Raw genomic sequence first — 24487 nt, forward strand, 5'->3', positions numbered from 1 at the left:
ATAGTGCTGGTGTGGAGCCCTTCAGGGATAATTAGGTCCTGGCTTGCCACCTTTAGACAAGGAATCGGGTCATTACTGTAGGAGAGCATGGTTATAACAAGGGTGTTCAGGCCCTTCTCCCCAGTCCATCTTCCTCTATCATCCTCTCTCTCCCTTTTGTTCTCTCTTCCCCCTTTGTTCATGCTCGCTAACCATGCAACACCTTCCACTACATTATGATGTAGCAAAGAATGCCTCCAATATCATCACTCTTGGTCTTCCCAACTTTTAGAATTATGACACAAATAAACTTCAGTTTTCACAGACTCTATCCAATCTATGGTATTCTGCCATTGTAGCATGAAATGAAGTAAGACAGTTGTACTTTAATAACTGCATCTGAGAACCCTGATAACTACATCACTGTGGCTGATTCCTACTGTTTTGTTGTCTTGTCTTGCTTAGATGCATATTAAGTAATAGAAATATTGTTCAGAAGGAATATGGAGGCTCCAGATAGTGTCATCTTTCCACAAGGGATAACCATATACTCTTCAAGAGGTTGGCATGACCTGACATTTTGAACATTTTTTTAACACTTGTTCTACATTTTTTCCCTCAGTTTCAGGATAAAGCTTTCAGTGGTCTATATGGGAGTCACAGAAAGGGTCTTTTATGTAGATGGTCATAAATTCTACTTTTTTTCTATATATGATCATGAAATTGTTGGAAGTTAAACTCATATTTCATTTAATGTCTATTTTTTTCCTCTGGTGGGGGCAGAGGCATTTGGTTTTATCATGTAAAGCTTAGGAAGGGACAAAATGTAGTTGAAGTTCTTCTCCATGGGATCTGAGCTACTTGTACTCTGACTGCCTCAGCTAACCTGAACTATGAGGTCTTATCTGCACAGAACCATACAACTGCCCAAAGGTGTGGTGGCTCTGTTCTTTGGGCACTACCTTGACCCTTACTTCTGCCCCATGTGACATTCCAAGAGGAAAAGTAGTGTGCGTAGTGCTCGAATGGAATTTGAAGGATTGTTCTGGTGTTCTTGGAAGCTCGGATCTTCCTAGCACAAAACTGGCAATAGACACTCTAATCTCTACATTTCTCTTCTTCTCTGGCTCCTTCATCACTTCTCTGATGTGCTGTTGTTTTAGTTTTCACACATAAATGACTTCACCTTGCTAGTATTTCCTTGAGGATTTTTTTATATTTGTTTTCGCAACAAATATTATTCCTTCCTTCTGATATTAAAAATCATGATTTGATAATTGGTATATCTATTAAGCCTTCATAATGAGGTTAGAGATAAGGGTTACTTGACATTTCTTTCATGGTAGTAAGAGGCAGTTCAGGATCCTCTTTAGTGGACCTAGTACCCAGGATAGGCTGAGCCTGACCTAGACATGCACCCAGGAAAGCCTGGGCCTGACCCACACATGCACCCAGGACAGCTGTGCCAGACATGGACATGCACTCAGAACAGCTGGGCTGGACCTAGAGAGTTCTCAGTTTCCCAGACAGAAAGTCAAGTATATGACCAGAATCAATGCTAACATTATATTTTACTCTAAGAGTTGGTGGGTGATTTTGTTTCTTTCTTTTTTATCAAAAGCACCATAGTCTTCAGCAGGTGGATTGAGTCAACAGCCATGTATTCAGTACACATTGCACACCTGTGAAGTTTACCATTAAGGCTACATCACAAGACTGTGTCTCTGAAAACAGAACAAACAAACAACAGCAGCAAAAACAAAAACAAAGTCAAATTCCTACTAAAAATGTACTTCCAACACAGCCACTGCTGTTTCCATCGATTCTTCTTGACTGGAGAATAAAAATCTCTCTCTTGCTTTGGCATTTAAGATTTCCCAGATTTGACCCCAATTTAATTTCGAAAATTTGAATTCCTGCACAGTCCTCTTCATGTGGTCGACTACATTTCAGTCAAAGAAAAATCCAGCTCATGGAGCTTCCACTTCCCCGAGCAAGGGTTTCCCTTTATATTGCTTTCCTCCACTGGAAAGGATTTCCGCACTTGTCCAACTCACGACTCAAAGCTCCACTAGAAATCAGGCCGAGCATTGACTTTCTCCACTATGAGCAGTCTCCTGTGTCCCGACATCTATCCCTCTGTACTTTTGCTTTAGATCACAGCTACTAGCCTTGTTCTACTACAGTCTCTCCCATATTTAGAGTGAACTGCAATTTAGGACGTTCAAGTTCTTCCCACCACAAACTTCTTCAAGTTCATCACTAAGATTGCTACTGAGATCAATCAGATATTTTGGAAATAAACCAAAAGTAGTGTCATAGTTTTATTTCCTGTTGCCTTGATAAATTTCCAAAAATTTAGAGAAGAAAGGGTTTGTTTTGGCTCATAATTCCAGACTATAGTGCACCATGACAGGGAAATCCTAAAGGTAGGAGCTAGAGAGAACTGGTCACATTATGCTAGCTGTCATCTCAGTTTCCCAGTCAATGACCCAAACCCTTAGGATGGTACCACTCACTTTTAGGCTGAGTCTCTTCAAATCAATTAATGTCATCGAGACAACCCTTACAGATATGATGATCTAACTTAAACAGTCTTGTGGGAATTCATTCAGTTCAGCCAATGACCTTTGGGCTATCTGGCCCAATGGGAGTGGCCCTTACTAGGTACATGACCAGTTAAAACGTAGGAGGGAGCGCACTCATTCTCTCTTAGGTGATTGAGATCCAGTCAAGTGGCATGAAGCAGTCTGTGCTTGGTCCCCTTCCCGCCCCGGGTGGAAGGATGGGACAGCAGCAGCGGGACCAGCAGGATCGGCAGGGGCGGTGTCTTCCTTGTTCTGTATTAGTGAGTCTATTTCCCCACTGAACCCCTTAATAAACATATATTTATATATACCTCTGTGGGCTCTCGCATCATAGTCTCTCTTTGATAGTCCCTTCCCAGGTAACCCTAGATTGGGTCAAGCAAACTAAATAGCACAAGTTGTGCCAGGCTTGGATTTCTAAGGCAAGAACAGGAAATGAGCAGAGCCCACAGGTATGATCCACTCATAGACATCTAAAAATAACATGGCTTGACAGCAATCTTGTCCATACACGATACTCTGAGAGGTTGTAATGCATCTTCTACTCCTTAATTTTCAGGGCACCTCTTCACTCATTCAGTATACTTCATCAAGGAACAATACCACTCCATACCATGTAGAAGCAGATGGCCAATCTGGGCCCCATCATCTGGACATTTCACTTTCAGGTGCTTTGGCCTTAGTTACGTTTCTTGCTATCTATAATAGTGCTGTTGGTGAGAAAGTTCACCACTCATACCATATGGAGAATAGCCATAATGGGACTGTTCCACCCTACACAAATGTTCTACCCTCAACCAGCTCAGTCTCAGCCAGTTCAGCCTCAGTCACATATTTAGTGTCCATAGCCTGGGCTTTGCAACTGATCGTCCTAAACTCCTGTTTGGTTCTATTGGACCCCATATTCAGACATAGATTTAATGTTTTAAATATACCCATTGCCTAGGGCATTGGGAAGCCCCATGCCACACACAGCCATAAGTAGGCTACACTTGGATCAGAATGAGCAATGAGGGTCTACGGGAGACAGGCATGAGAAATATAAATGGTGATCTGTCCTTGCTACCCACAACAGTATGTGATAGTCTTTTTTGAAAAATCCATTGGCTGGCAGGGGAATGGAAGCCACTTTTCAGTGATGAGCAGGCAGGGGTGTGGAACCCACTATTCAGTGATGAACAGGCAGGGCTGGGGAAGCCACTGTTCAGTGATGAGCAGGCCTGTTCTGGTCCTATAGCAGGAGGCTCTGCTTGGCTTTGAGAGCTTGTTTATGGGAGCATAGTTGGCAGAATTGATGAGTCAACCATCCTAGCCTTGCTCAATTTTACCAGATGTCAAGGTGGCACACGACAGTAACTGTGCCACACTCCTGACTTCCAAGTTTAACTATAAATGTATCTGTGTACCCAATGGAGTGTATTTGAAATAGATTTTGTTAAAATCTATTTGAATCACTGTAGGATTGAGTGGAAAATGAATGTCTTTTATCATTTGCTACAATGTAGTCCTTGCAAACCATCCATAATTCATAATCAATGTCCTTACAAACCATCCATATTTCAGGAACATTTTTTTGTCTGTAGCTGGAAGGCAATTGGCTTCTAGTTCCTTGTACAGGAATCAGTAGTCCTGTTAACCAGACATTCAGCCCCTTTTCATGCCTGGATGTGCAGAAAGCAAGAGCAGTCAGGCACGTCTTGCCAGGGTGGGAAGCAGTCAGGGCTAGGTCCTAAGCTTGGAGACTCAAATCCCTGTAATGTTCCTCCAAACTCCTCCTGCCATCTCTGGTAGGGAAAGGAAGTCAGGGCCGCAGGATGACTATCTTCTAAGAGGAGACGGCTCTGTCAAAACAAGTAAAAGAATTTCCTCATCAAGCAGTAGGATCATTTTAGTTTTCGTTTGTTTTTTTCTGTGCTGGGGTTTGAAGATTTGATCGTGCTGAGTGAAAAATCTACCACAGAACTACACCTTAAGCCCAGTGCTGAGTTCTTTCTGTGAGGCAGTCAAATATGGGTTCCTACCTTTTTGAGTAAGCTAGATATATTACCTGTATTTCTGCAGACCTCAAGTCTGCTACTCCATGCAGATGGTGGGCAATGAGCACGGTATGAAGCACCATCATTGCTTCCAGGCAGGTACCATCATACATACTGTGACGCACACAGTCCCAGATTCACGCCAGTCTTGGAATGGAGAAGGTAGAGCATGAGTTGATAATGGGCATGCTGCTTGGGATGGAGTTGCCCTTCTATGTGATAAAAGGCTGTGAGGGAATAGCAATTAAAGATGCCTGAGATGGAAACTTCACTCTAAGATGCTATAGCAACTCCCCTTAAGGAAATTATTAAAAGAAAGAAATCCAATATTTCTCTGCCACATCACTTAAGCAAGTCTCTGAAAAGAACACATGAACAGGTTACCTACCATAAAGGAAGATAAGCCATGGGGCATTGTGGGAAAGAGGGGGCTAACAAGGAGTACCCACAGGCATGAATAGTCTGTCATGTGCCTGGTGTCTCACTGTGAGCCACCCAATGCCTTTGATTTTATGGAGGAAAAACAGTGGATCAGGAATATCCCAGCAGTTCACAGGAGAGGCGGGGCCTGGAGTGGTTCAGCTGGCTAATATTTACAAAAAGCTTTCAAGCTGGAGCCATTGGAGTCCAGGACTGGAGTAATAAGTGTGTGTGTTACTCTATCAAGGAAGCAAACCACCAGCTTGGAAACTCCTGGCAAAACCTAACTCTGGCAAAGCCACTCTGAATTTATGTGCACTCTACCTTCTGTATGCTGCCTAACTCACAGCCATTGAACCGTGGTACGGCCTTCATCCGAACAGGCTGCATTCCCGGCCATCTAGCCCAGGAGACAGAATATCAGCAGCAAGCTGTCACCTAAAGCAGCTTCCCAGACAGTACCACCTTCTTTTCTTACCTCTTTCCTCTCATCAGTGATTAGTTGAACACGTAATGTGTACTGCAGGGATGCTGACATGAACAGGGTCTGTACCCCAAATACAGGCCAGTCATAAAGATGGGCATAGTTCCATAGGGAAGCCCTGCCCCAGGCAGCAGCCCTGATAGGCCCTGGGCTAGCTCAGATTTTGGAACAGCATCTAAGAATCCTCAAGATCCTGACCTCACTCAAGGCCGCCTCAGTAGACTCCATAGGGCTCTGCAGAAAGGATGTTAAAATTGAAGACCAGTGGTGATGCTCTTACAGTTGAGAACCCTTCCACAGGATTCTCCTCTCAGGGATAAACGCATTGGGAAACCAAATGGACAGTGCTGGATCCCTATTGTGCTGGTTCCTGAGCTACTGTAGACACCAAAGCAGCCCCAATCCTGCCCTTGGATTATTTAAGGTTTGTTGAAAATATGACCTCAAAAAATTATCACCAATTGCTGCCGCCACAGTACATTTAAATACACAGGGTCCTGGAATCTACCCCTGGAGGATTTCCCTTATATGGAAGATCAGTGAGTTCACAGCATCACAACTGACCTCTGATGCTGTGAAAGATAATGAAGCATCACCAGTGGGGAAAGGAGGGTTCTTGGCAAGTGCAAAGGCCTTGAAGAAGAAAGAACCACAAAGCAAATCTGAATTTAACACGCCTTCCAGGCTGAGTCACAGCTTGTAGGTGGCCAGTGAAGAGGGACAACTAAAGTAGAAGGGGTAGAGCATGGAAAGGGCAGGCAGCCGAGAGCTGGGTGACCTCCAAATTAGAGGCCAGTGGTGCACTGTGGCGACCATTCAAAAAGTGCTAGCCGTGCCTCTCAGTAGTGAGGGTGAGAGGCGGCTACACTGGGAAGGTGCAGAGGTGTGTAGACAAGGACTGGAGTAGCAGCACCTCCATCAGTGGTCCTCAACCTACAGGTCACAACCCCTTTAGGGGGTCACACATCAGACATCTTGCATATCAGATGTTTACATTTTGATTCCTAACAGTAGCAAAACGACAGTTATGAAGTAGCAATGAAATAATTTGATGGTTGGGGGTCACCACAACATGTGGAACCATATTAAAGGGTCACAGCATTAGGAAAGTTGAGAACCACTGAGCTAGATAATTGAGATACTGCCCCCAGGGTTGGGAGGGTGCTAACAGGCTGAACGCTGCAGAGAGAGAAATGGAGCCAAGGAGAAGGATGAAATGCTGAAGGTCCTGGGAAGCACAGGTCCATGTGAGTGAGAGGCACTGGGTGTGTTGCTTGTCCACAAAGACATCAGGCAGCTGCAGGTCACAGGGCAGCTCTCATGGCTCTGGCACAGCAGGAAGGAGGGCAGTCGCCGAGCCACCTGTACCATTTTAGGACCAGTTTCATGGGAAGGAAATAATCTAGGAAGTAAGGCTATAAAGCAAAAGACCTGTAAGTCCTGAGTCATGAAGGAAGAGTAGCAAAAGAGGAAGTGCTGGTGGTGTCTGAGAGAAGGCTCTGAGGAGACCGTGTCACAGGAGCTGGGGCAAGGCAGCACTTAGAGAAGATTGACCAAGTAAGAGAAATGTCATCTGTGACTCACAGTTCCACTTTCATTCATCAAACGTGTCCACCCAGGGAAGGAGGCTGAATGACATGCAGGATTTATGTGGGATGCATTCTGATGAGCACTATAGCACAAGGAGGACATTGTGGCAGTGAAATACACCAGTCACCAGGAGACAAATACTCTAGCATATGAAGTGGCCAGATTGGCCATGTGTGTAGAGGCAGAAAGCACAGTGGTGGGTACCAGGGGCTGTGGAGGGAGCATAGAAGCTACTGTTTGATCGCAGAGTGTTGTCTGGGAAACAGGAGCTCTGGGGGTAGACAGTGGCTCAGCAGTGTAGATTCACCAAATGCTACTAAACCACACATTTGAAAATGTTTAAGGGCTAGTGAGATAGTTTAGTGGGTACGTGTACCTGTTTCCAAGCCTGGTGGCCTGAGTTCCTGATGACCTAAGTTCCCTCCCAACGTCTCACATGGTAGAAGGAAAGTCTCAACTCCAGCAAACTGTCCTCTGATCTCCACATAGGTGACATGGCATGTGCATGCAACACATACACCCTTAAAATAACAAATAGAATTTAATTTTTAATGGTAAAATGATAAATTATGTGTGTTTGCCCGTGTAAAAAATGAAAAGTAAATAGTTATTTAGATTCCAGATACAGATGGTGACAGTGGCCTCAGCAAGCACTGGCTGAGAGAGGCATGCTGCATGCACAGTCAGCCTGCAGGTGGAGGCTAGGAAACAAGTCATAGGGAACTACCCTGATTCTTTGTAGACCTTTCTGTTTTGTGGAGAAGTGCTGTGGGATGGTCTGTATGTCAAGTGTGTTGCTGATTGGTCAATAAATAAATCACTGATTGGCCAGTGGCCAGGCAGGAAGTATAGGCGGGACAAGGAGGAGAATAAAGCTGGGAAGTGGAAGGCTGAGTCAGAGAGACACTGCCAGCCGCCACGATGACTAACAGCATGTGAAGATGCCAATAAGCCACAAGCCACATGGCAAGGTATAGACTTATAGAAATGGATTAATGTAAGCTGTAAGAACAGTTAGCAAGAAGCCTGCCACGGCCATACAGTTTGTAACCAATATAAGTCTCTGTGTTTCCTTGGTCGGGTCTGAGTGGCTGTGGGACTGGCAGGTGATAGAGATTTGTCCTGACTGTGGGCCAGGCAGGAAAACTCTAGCTACAGAGAAGCAGAGAGCTAGCAGTGGCTGAGGTAGTTCTCACAAGAAGGATCTTATCTTCATGCTAGAGACTGAAGCAAACAACTGAGGAGAAAGATGTCATGATAGGAGATTCCCCAGAATGGAAGTCTGGACCCAGGAGAGCCAAGATGGAGGATGGTCTGCCTATAGAAGGAAAGGAAGAAGTTCCCATTGGAGAGCCTCTATTTTTCTCAAAAACCTACTTATCAGGAGAGATTGAAGGAAAGGAAAGAGTTCCAGAGGCTAGAAGTGAGAAGGGAAAATTGGATCACAAAATTCAGACAGAAGTCAAGGAAAGTGGTATTTGGGGCACTGGATTTTCAGGTCCACCTAGAACATTAAAGAGGGGACTAAGAGCCATGTGGCGATAGAGTTTACAGAAATCCTCTATACCCAGGAGAGGGACAAGGCAAACAGTATGGGCTGCAGATCACTAAATGCCAACATATGTATGACTGTCTTTTTTCTCATAGTGGTGGCAATGGGAGAAAAGGAGAAAGGATTACTCTGGTTCATGGTTACAAGAGAAACAATCCATCATGATGGGTGTCCTGGCTGGGTTTTGTCATTTGACCCAAACTTAGACAATTCTAGGAAGTGGAAATCTTAATTGAGACAATACCTCTCTATAAGACTGGCCTCATAGGTAGGTCTCTTGGGCATTTTCTCCACTAATGTTTGATGTTAGGAAGGCCCAGCCCGCTGTGGATGGTGCCAACCCTGGGCATGTTGGCTGGAGTTGTAGAAGCAAGCAGCAGATGAAGCCACAAGCGACAAGCCAGTACACGGCACCCTCCCTGGCTTCTGCTTCAGCTCCTATCCTGACTTCCCTTTATGACGGGCTGTGGCTAGACATGTCAGCCAAATTAACTCCTTCCTTCGCAAGTGTCTTTTTGTCACTGTGTTTTATCACAGCAGTAGAAAGCTAAGAGAGTGAGGAAGGTACGGCAGTGGGACTGGCCTATGTCCACCACGGCACGAACGTGAAGCACCCAGTTGTTATAGGCACTGATCACTGAAGTGAAGAGAGCCGGACCAGAACCCCAGTTCTTAACCCTCAAGGCCTCCCCTTAGTGGCTGTCTTCTGTTAGCCAGGCCTCACTTCTTAAAGGCTCTACATTCCCCCTAAACAGTACCACCAGCTGGAGACAAGACCAGAACACATGAGCTCATAGAAGACCGCACAGATTTAACGGACTAGAAATTCCTCATACCAATTACCGAAATACATCGGTTTGAATGCATCAATGATAAACTCAAAGTCACCAATAAAGTATCAGTGTCACATTAAGGGAAAAAATTAAAGTAAAGCCCTTCGCCTTGGTGTTGATTAATCAGGAACCAGTCAAGATTTGAATTTTCTCCTTTTCTCTCTATCTCTACATCTTCCATTGTTGCCTGTCTGGCTGATGTATGAGTCTGAGTGTATTTGTACCTGAATGATGACTTGTGAATCTGTCTGTGCCTGGCTCTGTGTCTCTGTGTCTGTCCCATAGGGCTTTGCTCTCTTATACTGAACACTATAGAAAGCTCACAAGGGGCAGAAATAGGGGGTGCACTACAGAAATCTTTAACAGAGTTAAGGGAAGAAGTTTCTCATTCCAGTTGACCTCAACTGACCCTGATAACAAACAGTATTACAAACATCATTCATTGTTTATCAAACAATATCCATATGTTGCTTTTGACATTTATGGTGGATGTTCATTTATAATGCTGGTTTTAGCCTATTTTGTTTCCAGAAAATGATTGCTCTTGGATCAGGAGCATAGAAAAGTACATACTTTAAGATTACCAGCTAAGCATTAGCTTAGGTTATAAAGATTGATTACATGGGAAAGCCAAGTCATGTAATGTTAATTGTTACATTGTTCTCTTAACCATGGGTTAAACAAACAGGCTTAGTCCACACACAGCAGAATAGCAGACTTAAGTCTTAAGTAGCCTCAAGGTGTATTATTGAGTCTGTCTTAAAGTTCAGCAAAAGTCTCAGTCTTTTAGAATATGAGAGATAATTTAACATAATGCGTTGCCGCCAAGGGTTTTTCACACACTGTAACAAGAGAAGATAGGAAAAATAATCGGAATGAAGGACTATTGAGTATAGATAGATCAGTGGCCAGGTGATAGCCCACTGTGGGGTCATGACAGTAACGGTACATGTCCTCTAGAAGGGATAGAGTATAGATCCAAGTCGAATGGCTATAGCCTTTGTGAACAAGGATGTGGGTCATTGGCAAGGCTTACTGAAATGGAAGAACATCTTCTGAGAACAGGAAGCTAGGCACCAGGAGGTTCCAACTGGGACAAGGAGAAGTAGACACCTAGCACTGTGAGACATGGAAGAAGTCTTGAAAGAGTGTGTAAGGAGTGGATGAAGTCCTGAGTGAATGTGTATTACTGACAAAGACCAATGCCTCAGGCCCATGGGCATTAACAAAGCTTTCCATAGGGTGAGGTTGAGGCATAGCAAAGCCTTTCTCTTGGTCTAAGTAGGAGTATTTGCAAATGATTGACCAGTGTATGCAAAAACCAGCAACAGAAGCTTCCTCCTCCCAGATAACTGCAACCTGAGACTGCTCCCCTACAGAGATGGTGTTTGCAGTGGATGCACAGCTGAGCTTCACTAAGATAGGAAGAAGTGTTCACAGGGACCATTTCTAGGACACCTGTCATAAACTAAAACCCACTGTTATGAAGCCCCTTCTGTACCATGGCATCCACATACAGTATGATGTGTATTTATGTATATTCTATTGCTGTGGGATGTTCTGTATGGCAAATGTGTTGCTAATTAGTCAATAAATAAAACATTGATTGGCCATTGGCTAGGCAGGAAGTGTAGGTGGGACAAGGAGGAGAATAAAGCTGGGAAGTGGAAGGCTGAGTCAGAGAGACACTGCCAGCCTCCACGATGAGAAACAGCATATGAAGATGCTGGTAAGCCACGAGCCATGTGGCAAGGTATAGATTTATAGAAATGGATTAATGTAAGCTGTAAGAACAGTTAGCAAGAAGCCTGCCATGGCCATACAGTTTGTAACCAATATAAGTCTCTGTGTTTACTTGGTCGGGTCTGAGGCTGTGGGACTGGCAGGTGATAGAGATTTGTCCTGACTGTGGGCCAGGCAGGAAAACTCTAGCTACATTCTACACTTCCTCTCATAAGCATTAAATCATCTTTAGATGACTTATAATACTAAATGTAATATAAACCATAGTTGTGTTGTTTACAGATTGCTGACAAAGAAAATCTAGACCTGATCAATGAAGTTGTCACTTAAAAATACATTTGATAGATGATTGCCCGAGCCTGTTGCTGAAATCTGGGGATGTAGAGCCCATTCCTAGAGAGGGTAGCTACACTAGAAAAATGCAGTTTTATCTGTTAATAAGCTCTGTCTGATTTTGTTAAGAGAAGTGAATTCTGTGGATTTGCTAATGTGGGTCTCAGTGGAAATGATGACACTGCTTCTCTGAAGGACATGTACAATGGAATGGCCCACAAGTGAGTTCTGTCAGACTCAAGGACACTTTTAGAACTAATCCTTTACTTAATATTACAGAGATATTATTTTTTCTAAAAATGCTATACATACAATGTAATTCTCATAAAAACTCCAGGTTTATTTCTTGACAAACTGAAAACACTATTAAGAAACCATGAACTGGCCGGGCGGTGGTGGCACACGCCTTTAATCCCAGCACTCGGGAGGCAGAGCCAGGCAGATCTCTGTGAGTTCAAGGCCAGCCTGGGCTACCAAGTGAGTTCCAGGAAAGGCGCAAAGCTACACAGAGAAACCCTGTCTTGGGGAAAAAAAAAAAGAAAGAAACCGTGAACTGCTGTCCCATTGATAGGACAGCTACTAGAATGATCTGACAAAGGTTTCCCTTCATCAGATCAGACAGAAACACACTGATGTTTCAGTGAGCAGTTACAAATGGACTTGAAAACATGGAAAGCTTGGGCAAAGAATCAAGATGTAAGGAAGATCAAAGGGGAAATTTGGAGCTGAAAGTATAGTCACCAAGATGAAAGCTTAATGCAAAAGCTTGACAGCAGAGTGGACCAGACAGGAAAGTCAGAGCTGAAAACTAAACAGTGCAAATACCACTGTATGCTGAAGGGTCCAGGAATATAGGAATATAAAATTATAAAATTATAAACTTAAGGAATGAAAACTGACAGCCATCAGCTTGGCTAGCAAAAAAAAAAAAAAAAAAAAAAAAAAGGTTTAACCTTTAACTGGGCCCCTGTGTGTTTTATGATGGGCAACTCTGTCAACAACCCAAATGTTAGTTTTCTTTTATTAAAGATTGCCCTTTGCAGCCCTGGGGTTAGCTATTCTTCGATAACCCCCTATCACTCACTCCCGAAACCAAGTTAGCTTTTAAGGAGTTCTGCATGACAAGCTGCCTTGCATTATTTCATATTCCTCCTGCTAAGGGAACCCAGCTATGTCAGGAGAAGTTGCAGGTTTGGGCAAACGTCAATTAACTGAGTCAAGAAGGGCTGCAGGGATATGCAAACATTGTTTAGCCAAAACCCCTTAAAACCTTGTTAATGGAAAATTGTAAAAGCCTAAAACAAATTGTCTCTAAAAGTTTAACTTCAGAATTGTAAAAATTCCTTCATCTTTGTCTCATGCTTACCCCTTGCTATAAAAAGAGGCTCATATCCCTCCTCCAGCTGCCACAGCCTCAGAATTCCAACATTGGCTGGGGTCTCAGCTAGCTGATAAGCTTTTGTGCCCTGCTGTGTTTTATAATTTTATTTTTCTAGAATAAAGTTTGCTTCTCGTTTTAATAGACTTTGGTGGTCTGTCCCCCATTATTGTGAGACCCAACAACACAAGGGAGAAGACAGAACAATAGAAAACTTACTGCTGGGTCAGGCGTGAACTATGGCTTCCACACCCTCTCCACCAACATTGGTATGTATGATGTAAGTGTATAGTTTGGGGCTGTTCGTTCACAGCTTCACAGATCCTCGTACTGATATGGGCTGCAGGAAGGGAGGGCCAGATTTTGCCTGTTGTACTTGGCTGGAGTAGAGAGCACTTATGGCCTCTCTTGCTTAGCTGTCCTTCTGGTCCTCTGGCTGGACCATGTGCGTGTGTGTGAGTGAGTGAGTGAGTGAGTGAGTGAGTGAGTGAGTGAGTGAGTGTGTGTGTGTGTGTGTGTGTGTGTGTGTGTGTGTGTAGATGTGTGTTATGGCTTTTGGTTTGTTTTTTCTGTATTCACTGTAGTTTCTGAGTTGCTTTTTTTCTCCAGTATCCAGTTTGGAACATGAGAGTTTAACAAAAAGAAAACCAAGGAATTCAGCACATGTTCTTTGATTTCTCAGCAGGACTGGCTACCTCTTTAAGTCTGAATCCCCTTTTATCTGTTGCATTTAGCAGGGAAATGGATGCCTGCTCCATTTTCCTAAGTGTTAAAACAATTTTGAAAATTCAGAATCCTCTCCCAATTCCCACTGAGGTCTGTCCCTGCCACCAGGAGCTTTATAGTTCACTTTATGTCATAAAAACAGCAGATTATTTTACTTAATTTGAAACAAAAATTTCATACTAATCTAGCAGTGATGATGAATTCAGATTATGTCCCTATTCTGGAAAATGCCTGCATATATGTAGAGATGGCTGGAAGAAGGCTTGTTTCTCGCTCTGTGAAGTGACCATCTTTAAGGATTCTCATTGTCTTCAGTTTCCAAGGCTACATGGATTGAAATAGGCTGAATCATCCCCATATGTCAGCACTAAGAAAATTCCAGTTCAAAGGTGGATTATTTGGGGGTTACAAATGTCAACTAAGAGAAAATGAGTGCTGCACAATGTTAATTTCCCTGATATTTTAAACTGCATCATTTTAGGATGACTCATCTTGTCTCTTAAATCTGACTTCATGGTTTCAGGTTTCAATAATACTGTGACTTTGTTTAGGCTCATGCATCAGTCAGGAAAAATATTGTTACCTACCCATGGGATAGAGAGTGTTCAGTTTTGGATAAAGTTAGAGTAGAAAAGAAAAATTGGTCAAGAGAGTAAAATCTCTGGTTTGGGTGGAGACCTCACATTCCAGTTGGGCAGGTTCAACTACCTGGCCAGGAGACTCTACAGTAGGAAGGCAGGCTCACCATAAGCCAAAACAAGGAGACAGGCAGAGTAATTGGTCCTTTAATGCTTTTTTTCCCCAGAATCCATACACCTAGCAAGTACTTACCAGGCTGCAGCCATGAAGCCTCACTAAGTCTGCCTAACTTTGTGAGTTACAAAGTGTAGCTTCTTTTCTTCCATCTGTTCTCTAACATATGTTTCTTAACACTTTGGGTTTCCCCAACATTTGGGGCTCCCTTACTCTTTCTGTAAAGCCTCCCTCCATGCCATGTGGCTTTCATGTGTCTGACCTCCATTCCTGTTCAAATGGGAAGGATTTTTCTTCTTCATTCTTCTTCAGGTAGCTACTGAGATTTGCAGCTTGCTTTATCTCAATGGTTTTCCTTTAAACTCTAGTGAAATTTTCCTTGACTTTCTATTTTAATCTATTCTTAAATTCATTTATTATTAAGACTTAGAACACCATGAAGAGACCCCAATTTCCCCTGTATTTGTCATAGGAGACCTGTGACCTTATAGCAGCACGCACACAGTCCTGGATGTGACCATGTACCCCACACAATTCAGAGATCATTCAACAACAGTTAGCTCTACCTATTTTATATCTGGATCCAAACTGAATCAATTCCCTTCTCAAATGTCTGTGTGCATCAATAATTTCTGGTTCCAGGATAGGCAATGCTGGGGACATTTTTCATTGTTGAGACTGGAGCAAACCTCTGCCATCTGGGAAGAAGTCAGGGAGGCTGCCAGAGATCCAGCATTGATAGATAGCTCCTGCCACAGTAAAATGCAGCCTTACTGAGACCAAGACACTCTGATACAAATAAATTTTCATACTCTGTTGGTAAGGTTTGCTCCAGGATTCCCAGTGCATTCAGCAACATTTTCCAACAGTTTTGTCACTAACACTGGTTCTCAGTGGGCTTCTAAATATGGAAGTTTGAGGCAACCAAGGGGAAAAAATGTTTCATCTGGGAATTTGTAGCTGAAAGTTTTCTGTGTCCTGCCTGGTCCACAGCTGCTCAGATCCAAGTAAACACACAGAGGCTTATATTAATTAAAACTGCTTGGCCATTAGCTCAGGCTTACCACTGACTAGCTCCTACACTCAAACTCAGCCCATTTCTGTTAACCTATATGTTGCCATGTTTTCCATGGCTTTACCTGTGTACCATTACATGCTGTTCCCTGGACAACGGGCTGGTGTCTCCTGACTCAACCTTCTTCTTCCCAGAATTCTCCTTGTCTACTTATCCCACCTATGCTTCCTGTCTGGCTACTGGCCAATCAGCATTTTAATTATCAACCAATCAGAGCAAGACATTCACAGTATTCAAAGTGATATCACCCATCAGGAACTAACAGTGCTTCTGGCCATTCAACAGACTAATAAATTTGCTAAGTCACTGGAGAATGTTGATTAAGGTGTGCATTGAATTTGCCTATCTCACTGCCCTTTGTTCTGTGTAACACAAAGTAGCATTCAAATTACCTCCAGGAAATGCCTCAAAGAGAGGCTTCTAAAAGGAGTGGTCATTGTCATTATTTTTGGAAACTTTTGGCAGCTTTGGGAACAACAGGAAGTACTGAAATAGAAGATGACATCATCAAATATGGAAAGACTTAATTCCAGTTTCCTATTAAAATGCTATGGTTAGAAAAAAAAGGAACCACCTCTATAATGCTATTTTCCATTGTTAAAAATTACATGGAGCCCACAATCCTGCCAAAAGAAAGTGATTATTTATTTATGCCTGTGTAGAGAGCTACCCTCATCAATATGCTTCCAACAAGCCAACAGCACTGAAATCGCAAAGCAAACTCTACTTCTAACTGGTATTTTAATATAGTTATGGCCTGGTATAAACCAGAAAAGTGAACAAAACTTGAAATATGTTCTATTATGGAATCCAAAGAGTTAGCCCTATCCTTTACAAGATCTTTTGTGTCAACTCATATGGAGTGAAAACAGTTTTACATCAACATATGATTATGGCTGCTATTCTAAGATCTGCCTCTTTTTAAAAAGCAAAACAATGTGCTCTCTATAGCTTTTCAAGTGAACTAATCACCATAAATCTCTAATCAGAGTTTCTATGCTAACATAGCACTCCAGTGTATTGTTGACTGTGATTAACATTAGTGTTGAATGCTGCTGGTCCATGCCATTCATTCTTGCAAAGCTTCAGTTCCTACCTTGTTTAATTAACTTTCATTATTTTAGCAGCTTTCTCTATAAGCCAATTGCTTAGTTAAGACTCACAAAAGGAACATTTTCAATTTTTGAAACATATCTTACATAAATGTTAGATAAATTTAGAAACTAACAATGTCTATTACAGTTTTAACTTCTTCACATATATACAAGTAATAGTATATGGAACCAATGGGCTATATTTGGAAATATGTATGTATATACAAATATGTATACACATGCAATAAAAATTGATGGAAACAGAGGCTATGAATTTGAAGGAAATTGAGGAAGGGCATAGATGCTGAGACTTTACAGCTCAGAATTTATAGAACCTGGCCCTTTCCTACCCTTTTCTCTTTGGGGGATTTCTCTGAGCAGTCACCCCTATCCTTCTCATTCTCCCTCTTTCTCATTCTTTTTTTAATAATTAGTTAATTAATTAATTTACTCTTCTCTCATATATTACATCCTTGTCTGAATTTCCCCTCCCTCCTCTCCTCCCAGTCTTTCCCTCATCTCCCCTCTCCCCTAGATCCACTCCTTCTCTGTTTCCCTTCAGAAAAGATCAGGCTTCCAATGGATAGCAACCAAACATGACATAACAAGTTACAATAAGACTAGACACATACTCTCATATCAAGGCTGCACAAGGCAACCTAGTAGGTGGAAAAGAGTCCCCAACGCAAGCAAAGGAGTCAGAGACAGTCTCAGATCTCACTGTTAGGAGTCCCACAAGAACACCCAGCTACACAACCATAACATACATTCAGAGGACCTAGGTCAGACCCATATAGGCTCCCTGATTGTAACTTCAGTCTCTATGAGCCCCTATTATCCCTGGTTAGTCAAGTCTGTGGGCTGTGTTCTTGTGGTGTCCTTGATTCCTCTGGCTCCTACAATCTTTCTTTCCCATCTTCCATGGGATTCCCTAAGCTCCACCTAATGTTTGGCTGTTAGTCTCTGCATCTTCTCCTATCAGTTGCTAGATGAAGCCTCTCTGATGATAATTATGCTAGGCTCTGGTCTATGAGTATAGCAGAATGTCAACAGGAATCATTTCATTGACTTTTTTTTTCTAGTCATGTTTGATTCTATCCCAGTTCTCTGGGCTCTCTAGCCTCTGGTTCCTGGCCCTCCAGGCAATGTCAGGCATGGGCTCCCTCTCATGGCATGGGTCTCAATTTGTACCAGTCATTGGTTGGCCACTCCCACAAGTTCTGTTCCACCTTTACCTGAGCCCATCTTTACAGGCAGGACAAATTGTAGGTCAAAGTTTTCGTGGCTGGTTGTAGGTCAGGTCCCTCCACTGGAGACTTTGCCTGCTTATAGAAGGTGGCTGGTTCAGGCTCCATAGTCCCCATTATTAGGAGTCTTCTCTCGGGTCACCCTCGTGGATTCCAAGGAGTTTCCATTGCATTAGGATGTGGGGCAATCTGGTTGCAACATATGTCACCCCATTGATCACTAGGATTGGTTCAGCTGATCTGGCTGGCTAGGCAAGTATCCCCTTCTTCCCTCACTGCTCCACATGCATCCCTCCCAAAGCTGCAAGAGGAAGAGCTTCCCTAACAGAGGAGAACTGGTCTTCGGTCAAAGGTATACAAGTAGCTGCATCCCCCTGTTAGAACTCCAAACAAGCTCTCATTTTCATTGTTAATGAAGTTCCTCTCTGGATTTTAGAGGGAATCCTCTCCTTCCCTTTAAGGCCCCATCATGTTTTTCTGTCCGATATGCTGTGCCATTTTCTAATGGTCTCCCTTCCACCTCAAGGCCTGAGCATGCCACTGAAATCCACTCTCCTAAGAACCTGTATCTTCTAAAGAAACTGTCAGCTTCCTTTCCCAACATGATTGATGCAGCTACATTATCTATTATTTTTGTATGTAACACAGTAGAATGTGGGTCAGACAATGCCTCAGTAATGTTTTCTGGAAGGAGCTATCCTTCACAGATGAGCAAGAGGGTATATTTTAAGACAAATTAACTTTAAATTATGTATAAAGTAAGTATTTTTGCTTAGTCAACAAATTTCAATATATAAGCAACTGCCTCTTAAAGATTTTTACTTAAACTACCATTTAAAGTTGGTTCATTGAAAATTAACCATGTAGCCGGGCGGTGGTGGCGCACGCCTTTAATCCCAGCACTCGGGAGGTAGAGCCAGGCGGATCTCTGTGAGTTCAAGGCCAGCCTGGGCTACCAAGTGAGTTCCAGGAAAGGCACAAAGCTACACAGAGAAACCCTGTCTCGAAAAACCAAAAAAAAAAAAAAAAACCGAAAATTAACCATGTTTGAGTAACTAGATTTTTACTTCTTTATATTTGGAAAAAAAATTGCCACAGCTGTCATATAATGTAACTTTGATCCCAGAAGCCATAGGTTGTCAAATAAAAAAAATGCCAATTCTGTTTTTTTCAAATATTTTTAAAGATTTATTAATTTTTATTTTATGTGTATGAGTTTTCTGCCAGCATGTATGGATGTGCTCCACATGCATGCCTGGCACCTGAGGAGGCCAAAGAGTGTCAGCTCCAGTAGCCAGAGAGTTAAGCATGGGTACTGAGAACTCACCAACTCGGTTCTGAAGACTGCATTGTTCTAGTCACAAAACAATAAAAAAAATCAGTACAAAGAAATAAAACCACAGACTAATCTATAATGAACACAAAAATAAATATTTTATAACACAATCAAAAGCAGTGTGTAAAAGGGGCAGTGCAGTATGACCAAGCAAAAGTTTATTCCAGAGATACACAGTTGTTTCTATATTTCTAAGTCACAAATGCAACTCCTTATCCTGCTAAGCTGAATATAGACTTCATATTACTAAATCCATAAAGAGCCATCAATGAAATCCGGTGCCCTTTTCTAATTGAAGCTGTCAAGCCACAGCTAGGAGGGAAGTTCCTGAACAGTGAAGGTCATTTTTTGAAAGCCTAGGGCTAAAATCATCCTTAATATCAAAGAAATTGAATAGTTATTTTTAGAATTGTTTTGTCTTTTAAATTCTCTAAGTTAGCATAGAAAATAATGGGTTTCATTGTGGCTATTTCCATATACTTGAATCATTGTCCTCTGCACATATTGACCATGTGACTACCTTTTCCTGTCTGTATTCATTCTCACCACTGGTCTCCTTCCCTCCCCCACAGCCTCTCTTCTACTTTCCTAGCTCTCTAATTATCTTAATGTAGATTCAACAAGCAAGGGGGAAAGTATTTGGTTTTCTTTTCTTTGTTTTTTTTTTCTGTATTTGTTTTTCTTTTCTTCTTTTCTGTATTTGTTTTTCTTTTTTCTGTTTGATTACCATTTTTGTGGCCCATCCCTCTCTTTGAATCCTTTATCTACTAACAAAGCCACTTCTCCTTTCATGTCATATGTATCACATGTCACATGACAAAAATGTGACATTTGTCTTTCTGAGTCTGGTTTAGTTTGCTTAATGTTATGATCTCCAGTTTCACCAATTTTCCAGAAAATAAAATATTTTCACAAAATTATTATAATACAAAGAAGAAATTTTAAGTATTTAGGTAATTAAATATGTATGAATCTCTATTCAAAAAGTGTAATACCCCAGCAAATATAAACAAAGATACAAATAATAATCAAGTCATTTAGTACTTTAAGATTTCTATGTGCTGCACCTTTATTTATCTATTCAATATAGCATGTCTATGTTTTATAGATATCAACACATCAAATCTAAAGTTAACAGAAAGACAAAGGTAGAGAATAGTCAACATGATACTAAAAGCAACAGGGTAGGAGGGTCATCGTCACCTGATAAAGACCTAGCACACAACTACGCCAATCAAAGCAGAAATTGGGGAAATATAAGCACATTTGTGAAACAGAATAGAGAATAGAGAACTCAGAAATAGGATTATAAAATATAGCCATACTGATCATGTATTTTTTAACAAACTGGAAGGGTAACTGAGTGATGAGAAGAAGGTCATTTCATAAATGATGATTTCAAAATTAGTCATTTGCAAGGATAAAATTAGACAGTGGCTTAATAGCCTATAGACACATTTACTAAAGTTGATTACAGACTAAAGATCAAGACAGAAACTTAGAAGACCAGTAGAGAAAGGGAAAACTATCCAAATGAACTTAGTTTTTGTGATGAAGTTTTTTCAACAAAACACTAAAATGAAGAGCCACAGATGGTTGGTGAGAGGGCAAATTAGTCTTATCCAGGGTTATATCCCGAAACATGCGATCCAAACCCCAAGTAGGCAGATCTAAACACATATACACATGAGCAATACTAAATGAACTCAATGGTTTGTATTTACATACACATCTACAAATTTGTATATATATTAACATACTCCTATAATTAAAGAAGAGCTTCTGAGTTTGAAAGGGGGTGAGAGAACATAAGAGGATATAGAAGATGAATGGGGGTGGAAATTATGTAAATACAGTACTCACTTATGAATTATTTTTAAATTAAAAAATTAAATTTAAAAGTAAGAAGAACTTGACTTTATCTCAGAAAAAGTAACTTTATTTCTCTTTTTTTCCCATCTCCTCCTTCAGCAGCCACATAGATGGCTAGCTTCCTATTGTTTTCTCTCTTTAACTCCAGTAACAGCAGGGCCAGTGAAATGGCTTGCCAAACAAGCTGAGCTTAGTTCATTAAGTCTGAGTTTAGTTCATTAAGCCAAGTAAAAGTGGAAAGAGAGAAGAGGCTTCATAAAATTGTCTTTTGACCTCCACATGGGCCCCACTCCACATCTAAAATATAGAAAGCATAAATAAGCAGCAGTTTTCTGTACAATGGAATATTACTTGGGTAAGTACAGGGTAAAGAAAGAATGTGTAAATTAAAAAGAGCAATATTTCATTTCATGGTTTTGGTTTCCCCAAGCAATCCCACCCAGAGAACTATGTTGTCCAGTTTAGAACATAGTCCTTTATATAATAATAAAAGGGGAAAAACAGCTAGTTTAGAATTATACCATGCAGCAAATCACAGATGCTACCATGCCATCACTGGAGTTCCCACAGATAAATTAGATAGACAGATGAGAGATAGACAGACAGATGATCCTATCAGATTGTGGTTGGCCACATGTACCCAGAAGCATATAAATAATACTGTAAGGTTGATAATGACAGCTGTATGTAGAAGATCATAACCATAACCCCAAATACTGAAGGCTCAAAGATGTCAAGTATCCATTCATTCCAGTCTATATTTTTAGTTTAGAAGTCTATCCTTAAAATGTGCACCTAGCCGGGCGGTGGTGGCTCACGCCTTTAATCCCAGCACTCGGGAGGCAGAGGCAGGCGGATCTCTGTGAGTTCAAGGCCAGCCTGGTCTCCAAAGCGAGTTCCAGGAAAGGCGCAAAGCTACACAGAGAAACCCTGTCTTGAAAAAAAAAAAATGTGCACCTAATAGTAACATAGTCAAATGGATTTCTTTGGTATTAGGAATACAACTTTGACTAAGAAAAAAGAAGGTTTTGATACTATTTACCTCCCCTGCCTTTTATCTGTCACATACTTATTTCTCAAATAAAAATACATGTTAAGCACTCAGTGTGAAGAGACAACAGCCCTGGAGAGAAGGGAAGTGATCGCTAGTAACATTATGTCCCTACTCACTGCAGAGAAGAGGTACAGAATAACAGGTCTCAGTCACAGATTCAAGAGTGGCGTCCCAAGAGGGGAGGCAGGAGGACCAGGGAGAAGGAAAAGGACAAGATGGGAAGAGATGCAGCAAGCCAGGTGCTTGAGTGAAGGCGCCCATTTAGGTCTTTGCTACTTAGGGAAAGAAATGTTTCCTAAGACCTCAGCCCTTAGGCTTTGGACTACCCTCCACTTCAGTGTTCCTTTCTGCACTGCTGTGGTTCCTATCTCTTTAATAAGGAAACGTGTAAGTTTGTGGTGTGTGCAAGCCAGACGTAAGAGTCAAATCCTCATCTTTCTGACCTCTAGAATCAGACTGAAGACTTAACTCTCAACACGTGAACCTTGGAGGACGTTTCACACCCAAACAATAGCACTTAATATCACTATATAATTGGCACTTACCATTAGTGCCCAAGGTCCCTGGGGCTCTGAAATGCAAATGCAGCTTAATATGATATTCCTTTCTTTGGGGAAAATGGCCTTAAAGACCATTAATTATTTTCCCCCAACACTCCCTAAAGTAAAATAAAAGGAATAAATAAGTTAGGTGAAGTGTGTGTGTGTGTGTGTGTGTGTGTGTGTGTGTGTGTGTGTGTTGCTTATAAAACTGGATTTTCATATTATATTAAAACTAGATGCTTTTTCTTCGACAAAGTAGAACTTGCAGTATTGATAACTCTAAGCCAGGCTCTCCACCCCAGCATGCAGCAATGTTGCCCTGAGGGTGTGTGATTTGGGACTCTTCCATTCCCCAGGGACAGGGACAGCTGATGGGCAGCTAGATCCCTAAACATTCGAGTGGCTGCTATCTCCCCGTCAATCCCTAGACTGACATCATCAATTGCTATTTCAAGAACATGTCAGTCACAGCATCTCTAATTTGGTACTTTTATTTTTGAAATCATCACCCAGGAAACAGCACATAGAGTAAGATACGGACACTCATGGTTTGTTCTTCCTTTACAACGTTATGCTTCTTTTTATAGTGTACTGAATGTGGACGTAAAAACCCATATAGCCTGAGTAATTATTGCCAAACATTTCAAAAACTACATGGTGCTCTATGACTATCTCTTGAAACCTCCTGTTTAAAAATCTGACAAGAGGTTTTAACAAACGTGGAACGTAGTGATTTTTAGAATGCATATGCTGCATCTTAAGCAGGTGTCTTTCTATTGATTTAGCTGGCAAGTCACAGACACTGAGGCCAGTTAACAGAGCTACAGCCATGCCCAGGACTCTTGTAAACATGAGTAAACAAATCCATTTATAGTTGCTTTTACAGTACTTACAGTTAGTTTCTTGCTAAAAATGCAACCAAAGGCCTCCATGAAAATCGAGACAGACGCACGACCTGAAGCAGCCACTTCCCAGATCATAACACTGCGTGGTGAGGTAGACCCTTCATTAGCCAACTATGGCAGTCATTTCCTGTCACATTAGCCAATGCCTGAAATGAATAAAATTATCAAGAGAGAGGGTTAGGCATGCAAACGCTACATTGATATCTACCATCTTCCAACATGGGAAAATACTTTAATGAGCTATTAGAACTCTGTTGACATAAAGAAGCGGAGAGACTTGGGGTTAAAGGTTTAAGTGAAGACAGGGGGACTAGAAGAGGAGACAATGGGGATAGGCAGTCAAAATTAAGGATTTATGAAGATATTTCATCAAAACCAGCTATTTTTCAAGATAACTAAAATGTATAACACATTTTAAAGAAATTTGAACAGACATGCCAGGCATGAGTGGATAATGCTGTTCCCAGAAGACATGGGTTACTATGGTGGCTAGAATGAGAAAAGCCCCCATAGACTCATATATATTTGAATACTTGACTCCCAGTTGATGGAAAAAATCAGGAGGGAAAACCTGGTTAGAGAAGGTATGTCACTGGGGGTGGGCCTTGATGTTTTAAAATTCCCATTCCATTCCCAGTCAGCTCTTTCTGCTTCATGCTCATAGATGAGGATGTGAGCTTTCAGCTGCTGCTCCAGTGCCGTCGCTGCCTGCCTGCTGCCACACTTTCCATCATCATCAGGGCATGGACTCACTCTCTGAAACTGTAAGCCCCAATCAGCTTTTTATTCTATAAGTTTCTATGGTCGTGGTGTCCCTTCACAGCAATATAAAAGTAACAAAGATGGTTACTAAGTGAAAATCATGGTGCCAGGAGGGGATACTTCCCTGTGAGTTATTGGTCAAGGACCCCAAAATAACATAGCTATTGTCATAACTACATAGTGTG

This window comes from Peromyscus eremicus, chromosome 1 (assembly GCF_949786415.1).
Source record: "Peromyscus eremicus chromosome 1, PerEre_H2_v1, whole genome shotgun sequence".
In the NCBI taxonomy this organism is placed as follows: domain Eukaryota; kingdom Metazoa; phylum Chordata; class Mammalia; order Rodentia; family Cricetidae; genus Peromyscus; species Peromyscus eremicus.